At 40.1% G+C, this 7511-nt stretch overlaps 1 pseudogene; it reads right to left on the bottom strand.

Annotated features, from left to right (window-relative positions):
* Positions 1–252: 252 nt before the first annotated feature.
* LOC129529394 (BCL2/adenovirus E1B 19 kDa protein-interacting protein 3-like) lies at positions 253–3217 on the bottom strand (annotated as a pseudogene).
* Between the last annotated feature and the right edge of the window lie 4294 nt (positions 3218–7511).

Genomic DNA, 7511 nt, shown 5'->3' with positions numbered 1-7511 from the left:
TTCAACTCCCGACCCAGGTGATCCGCCTGCCTCAGCCTCCCAAAGTGCTGGGATTACAGGCGTGAGCCACCGCATCCTGCCTCACAGTCTATTCTTATGTTTTACTATATTTGGAATGCCACTCTTACAGAACAAATCAATGCAAGTGATGTGACTACCCAAAAATCATGAATCATAATAGTCTTCAGTTAGATATGTTGCAATCTCAGATATAGTTCTACTATGTAAACAGAGTCAAATTCCAATTCTTTATCAAAAAGTGCTGGCGAAGGTTGCCTGATGTGTTCCAGTGTAGATCCTCAATCCAATGGCCAGCAGATGAGAGAGCAGCAGAGATGGAAGAAAAATCTTAAGAAATTCTGCTGAGAATATGCCCCCTTTCTTCATAACACTGTGTTTCTTGTGTTGAGAGCGGCTGTGCATTTTGGGTGTTTAGAGAGAAACTGTCTCAGGGGAGCATTTTCTGGTCGACTTGGCTAATATTATATGTAATCTGAATTTTTCTTTCAGATACTTTTAACCTCTTAATACAATTTTATTCAGACTGAGAGCTGTTTTTCTCTTCAATGCTTTCAGTGTCTGTCTTCAGAAGGGATACCCAAAAGTGTCTCATGGTGTTTCTGAGTGAGTTGGGCTGTCACAATGAGAACTCTTTGGCACTCTATCCAGACCCATGCTGGGAATCCAGCAGTATTTTTTTGTCACCATTATAAATAGAAACGTAGCTGAAACATTGCTCCCATTTCCATTATTGCAAAAGTGCAATCCTACCCAGGCGTCCTGCAGGTTCTCCTCCTGCAGTTCAGGGACCCTGCTCCATAATGTGACACTGGAGTGCAGCTGTGGTGGTTGGAGTCCATGTGGAATGTGGGCTGCCAGCTGTGTGCTGTGAGCTGTGCCTCAGTGGTAGATGGTAGGGGAAGAGATGGGACACAGGCCACCAGGACAGGGCAAGCAGGATTACTGCAGCCCGTGGCCTAGGGAGTAGGGACCCTTTGCTTTGAAATGTAAATAGCCAAAAGAATAGTATCCTATTTCACAGTGTCTGTAAAAGAACCAGAGCCTACTTTCAGCAGGCACCTGGCTGTAAGTTGCAAAACTACCTCCTATCATGAAGATGTCAGAAGTTTATTTTTCCTTTCAATATAACCAATTAACATACACAGATGGCCTCCCCAATTACCAGGTGAATTTAGGATAAACTGTGTATGACAAATGGTGCTGTCAAGTCTTCTACTTGAGGACTAATTATAGAGACCTTTCTGTCTTTGCAATCTCTTGAGCAGATTGTCTGTGATTCTTGTCACATCACATTCTGGTTTTATTGTGCAATAAAACACTTTTCTTTCTGTTCTGTTATTGTGGGGTTTTTCTAGGACTGGAGATAATTTTCCTTTTAATTATATTTCTCAAACCCTGTTCACAATTACCAGACATTGTATATATGTATAAATTGCCCACTAAGCTTCATTTTGGAGAAGGCTTTCCCCCTCAGGCTTCCAGTCAACACAGTCAGTTGTGCTTCAAAGTGCACACTGCCCCCAGAGTATGCAGGCAGACTTGTGTCTCTGCCTGTTTCACATCTATAGTCCTCTACAACCACTCATAGAGAGGTTAAGCCTTTCTACAAGTGGTTGACAAAATTCAGAGGACAGTAATCAGCCATTTCACCTCTTTCAGTGACCATAGTGTCTTCAGACCTGAAACTGAGTTGGAGACTATTAGGCCCAGAAGAACAATTAGGGTGACATGTGTGCATTGAGTAAACTTGAGTATCTCGAAGTTCCTCTTTCTCCTCCTCCCCAAATTCCCATAAATGTGCAGTTAACACCTGCCATTTCTCCATCCATCCAGGACCTAAATCTACAATACCAAATTCTCAATCTCGGTCTTGAGATTAGAGGAAAAAGAATAACTTTGATCTGAGGATTGCAAGTCCTTTTAGTTTTATCAGGCTCGGAGAGACATAAAAATGAGAACATAATTATGTTCTACTGCCTCCTTTGAGCTACATGTTTACCTCTTGAAACTGTTTGCTATTCCTACAAGTAGATATAAATTAACCTAATAATGCCACACTAGATGTTATAAGCAATACCTCACAGCTTAAAAACATATAACCAATTAGTCATCAATGTATTTTTGTAGATCGAGAAGAATTTCTGACAAACAACTTTGTTTCAGTCCACTCCCCGTCCCTCTCTTTTGCCTTTGTAAATCCACTTGTAACTGCTGCTAATTAAAGTGTACATTCAAGGCAACTTGAATCTATGCTCCCAGATTTCAATCCTCAGGCTTTGCCCAAATAAACTCTCTACTTAAATGAGTGTTGCCTTAACCTTTTCTTTTTAGGCTGACATATCATGTCCTAGAGCCGACTTTATGATCGAAACTTTTTTTTTTTTTTACTCTCCTTGCTGTAACACCAAAGAATGAAGAGTCAGGTTGATCTTACCTGTAATCTGTACATAAGAGCTGAGCTCTCCCTGGGAATCACAGGAGAGAGCCAGATTTTGGATTGAGAATGTACAGAAAACCCATAGGAGACATTTTCTGATCTGTGAGATGTCAGCATAGAAATCTTAAAGCCCTCCTTTCAGAGTGTATCCCTTTGAGCTTTCTAGATCTTTTCCAGTGACCTGCTATGTTTATGTGAGAGGCTGCTGGTGTAAATAGAATCTGGTTGCACAATCTGTAAGTGTAAACATGCATGTCAGCAGGGAGAGATCAAAGCCACAAAATACCCAGAGCAATGACATAAGTTTACCTATTTGTAAAATGTGATACTGGAGTAGAGTATTCTTGTCCTTTCTCTTACCTAAGACCTAGCTAATCAGAACAGGTGATATCACACATAGATCCAGGTTCTGGAGCTGTACCAGGGCAGTTCCATTTTCTATTTAGAATCAGCTTGAGTCTTTCCTACCTGGATCAACATATGGTCATCAGTCCATGGTCACTAGGAATCCTCTCACAGTCACCCGGGAATCTTTAAGACATTTCAGGATGTCCTGTACAGACTTGGGTCAGGCTGTCAGGAGTGTCTAATTCTGCTTCCATGTTAGAGGAAGGGAAATGAGTCATTCAGTGTCTGTTCCTTCTTTTGTAGAAATAATCTCCTTGGTTCGTACCTGGACGAGAGTTTCTCCAGTTTCCTTGGCAAAAAATTCAGGAGTTCTGGAGACTCAGACTGATAAACAAATTGCCTCCATTTCATATGGCCTTTAGAAAAATAGATGAAGCAGTCATGGTCCCTGTCATTCAAAAACTCTCAGTCTAGAGCAACTGGATAAATAGTTTAATTAAGCATCATATAGTCAATACAATAAAGTGGGAGTGTTAAGGGGACTTGGGCAATGGCTCTGATGTTGTTGTGACTTCTGATGTCACCACCTGAAGAGCTATTCTCAAACAGGAGAGTTATTTGTATTTCTATTGCTTTTACCTTGCTAAGAATACATATTTTCTAATAAAATTATCCTAGAAAGCCCTAAAAATTTTGGTTAAATTGCTTATTATTATACGTTATAAAATAGAGTAGTGGCTAAATGGATCAAAATTATGCAAACTCTTAAGTTTCTCTTGGACAGGCTTAGGAAAGACAGAACAAGAAGTACTCCAGCAGTATAGAGATCATAATTCAACATAGGACAGTTTCTCCACCCCAGCTCTGTCCAGATTCACCCTTTTCTGAGGCTCATTCAGGTCTGGTCCCACCCTGGAGTCTCTCCTCACAGAAATCATTAGAGGAGACCAGAGATTTGGGAGGTGGCTCCTGCTGCCTCTCCAGAGCTTATGCTCACAATATTCTGAAACCCAAAAGCAGATAAATTAGAGCAATAAACTATATATTTTGAGGTCTTAACTTCTTTCTTTCTAATTAAAACCAGTGCTTGTAGAGACATTCCATCCCAGTAGTTACTCCACAAGTCACAAGAAAGTAAATAGAAACACAATAAAAAATCCCTGTAAACTACACTTAACCCTTTCCTTTCTGTATCCCTCCCATCTGTCTATATTTATCTCTTATGCTATATATTTTTTAAAAAAATCAGTGAGAGGCCGGGCTCTGTGGCTCATGCCTGTACTACTAGCAATTTGGGAGGTCGAGGTACGTGGATCACTTGAGGTCGGGAGTTCGAGACCAGCCTGACCAATATGGAGAAACCCCATCTCTACTAAAAATACAAACTTAACTCAGTGTCGTGGTGCATGCCTGTAATCCCAACTACTCGGGAGGCTGAGGCAGGAGAATCATTTGAACCCAGGAAGCGGAGGTTGTGGTGAGCTGAGATCGTGCCATTGCACTTCCAGCCTGGGCAACATGAGTGAAACTCTGTCCCCCCCCCCAAAAAAAAATCATTAAGAGATAAACAGGGAAGAAAACAGTGCTGGCCCCTTCATCTAAATTCTGAGAATTATTGAACACTTAGTACCCAACTCTCAAGTTGTTTTGAAGGTTAAATCACATAATGTGATGTTCCCAGCACAGTGCTCTGTAACACACTCCTGAGCACATAGTACCTGCTTAATAAGCATTGCATAAGTATATGTGTACATGTTGTTTTTCAGTGCAGACTTACTCAGACATTGTTGCCTTCTCCTGTCTCTGTAAACTTTAAAGAGCTAGCAAAGAATGTGGTTTTTCAGGATAGAGATTGATTGTTTATTTGATCAGAAGTATTTGTGTTGTGATGAGTGTGACAGTCTGTTCCATGCCTGCTTTTTCTAGCTAAATGCTACTAATGATGTGTCTGTGGAAGCTACATCAGCATTGACAGGAGATGTGTTTAAAATGCACTTTCATGGATGCTTTTAAAACCTGCAGAATCACATTACATAGTGTGGGGCCAGGGTTACCAAATGATTTATATGCACATTGAAGTTTGAGAGGCAATGCTTAGCTAAGTGGTTCTTGGCCCAGGCTTCTAATTAAGATTCCATGGCCAGGTTGCAGAAATCTTTTCACTTGTGCCCTTCCCGCAGGCTCTGTATATTGTTCTGGGTGGAAGCATCCTTGTTGATATAATTAAGTGCCTCATGTGACTCCAGGTTGAGGCCAGGGTCAAACACGAGGAATTCAAAATACATTCATGAGAGGTGAGTTCAAACTTTATTCCAAAGGGAGGTCACAGGGTCTACTACGGTTAGATTTGGTAGGTACAACTTAGTGTGGCCCATATCCCCATTGCTGTAGCAGAAATTGTGGCGTCTGTGGGAGGAAAAGAGAAAGATAAATTTTGATCTTTGTGGAGGAGCTCACTGCCCTTGAATCTCACCTGTTATAAAGAACATAAATGGGTGGACATTTTCTGCATGCCTGGATCTTTCTACCTGTGTTTGTGGTGGTAGCAGGGGAAGAGATTGTGCTGATTCCTTTAAAGGCATATTCCCAAGATGCAGGTGTGACTTGTCCAGAGAATATCACCTGAGAAGAAATGCTAGAGAAGGATGATGAAGAGAAAAATGGCTTTTTCTCAGGTGACTGTGTCTCAGATTAGGAGCAGTGTTCACTCTGCCTCCTGGAATGCCATATGTTTAGAACTTAAAAACCTGTACTTCTTGACTTTATGCTGTTTCTCCCTATAAGTTTGTTTAAACATTTTTTCTTCTCATGATAGTCAAGCAACTCTGAAATATATTATTTTCTATATATACTAGAGTCTTCTCGACATTCTCTTCATCTTGGCTTCTTCTCTGCCATGTGGAATTCTCATCATTAATTATGACTCGTAATGTTAAAAATATTCCCTTTGGCTGGGTGCGGTGGCTCATGCCTATTATCCCAGCACTTTGAGAGGCCGATGTGGGTGGATGACCTGAGGTCAGGAGTTCGAGACCAGCCTGGCCAACATGGTGAAACCCTGTCACTACTAAAAATACAAAAAATAGCTGGGCATGGTGGCGGGTGCCTGTAATCCCAGCTACTTGGGAGGCTGAGGCAAGAGAATCACTTGAACCCAGGAGGTGGAGATTCTGGAGGTTGCAGTGAGCCTACATCGTGCCACTGCACTCCAGCCTGGGCAACAGAGGGAGACTCTATCTCCAAAGAAAAAAAAAAAGAAAAATACCCTTTGTTGCTGGTGCTGGTGCACATGGAAAGGTGTGGATACCCAAGATTCCTACTGGGGAAGAGGTGGGGTTCTTAGATATTCATGAAAAGGGGAATATGTAATGTTGAAGTTCTGTCTGTGTGCTCCATCAACTCCACGTGGAACAGGATTAAAATATGCACATTTGAACAGGATGGTATTTATTACCCAGAATAATTCAGAAAGTTTTGAAAAAAATAATTAGAAGATACTCGCTTTCTAGAATGCTGAAGAAAGTCTGCATAAATACTTTAATAGAGATTACACAACATGAGCGATTACTGTAGTTTGCATTTTGCATAAAACTTGTTTCTTTATGATTAGATTTGAATTATAATTTGCTTCTTTGGCGGGGGCCAGTATCACAGCAGTGATATTGTGTCGTTCTGTGAGCATCAGCGCATGATGAAAATTTGTTCTGTTATAATTGGTGTTAATTTGATTCGTTTAGTTAAATAGTTCTCTGAGAATTTTTTTCCACTGTAGAGTTATTTTTCTCTTTATTATTGAGTACCTTGGGGACATTTACCAGCTGATGTGAATAAAGCATCCCATGTAATCTGGAAGTTCTCTTTTCTTCTTAGATTGTCTTTGCATATGTCTTTCTTTAAAAAGTGAAGTCTCTCATCTTTGTTTACTGGTCATAAAAACCCAGGCTCTGTCACTTAATGAATGTTTGACAAAATATTTATCTTGGGCCAGAAAGATTGGTGTCACTTGTGAGCTTGTTAGAAATTCAGAAACTCAGGTTTTACCTCAGGTTTCTTGAAACAAAATCTGCATAAAAAGATCTCCAGTTTATTGTTGTACACATTAAAATTTGAGAGGTACTTTATAACTAAGCCTGACTTTTTAATCTGAGAAATATGCAGAATTTATACTGTATGATTAAATGGAGCACTCAAAAATGTACATGTCTATGTTCCTGTTGTTAATTTTGTACTTTATCATTCAAAAAATATCATCAATACACTACACTGGTATTGTGAATCTTATGCTCTCTTTTCTCAGAGATAGAGAATGCAACAGAGAATATTTCTTTGTTGGGAATTATTTTATAGGACAATTTCGGTCGTATCAGTCAGAATCATTTCTCTTCACTCATTTTATCTTGAGTCAATTTAAGAATTCTGCCCATGGCCACTTGAAGTAGGTGTGTGTGTGTTTTCAGGGACTGTTGACATTCAGGGATGTAGCCATAGAATTGTGTCTGGAGGAGTGTCAATACCTGGATGCTGCTCAGCAGAATTTGTATATGGATGTGATGTTACAGAACTACAGAAACCCTGTCTTCTTGGTTGAGGATAACTTCAATATAGAATTCCTAGTTTACCCTAAAGGTTTAATTTTCTTCCTTTGTAGGATGTGTTTTGGTAATTTCTGCTTTGCATGAGTAAATTTCAGATCCCTGTTTTCTTT

The sequence above is a fragment of the Gorilla gorilla genome, chromosome 22 (assembly GCF_029281585.2).
Source record: "Gorilla gorilla gorilla isolate KB3781 chromosome 22, NHGRI_mGorGor1-v2.1_pri, whole genome shotgun sequence".
Taxonomy (NCBI): domain Eukaryota; kingdom Metazoa; phylum Chordata; class Mammalia; order Primates; family Hominidae; genus Gorilla; species Gorilla gorilla.
This window is presented reverse-complemented; position numbering and strand designations above follow the sequence as displayed.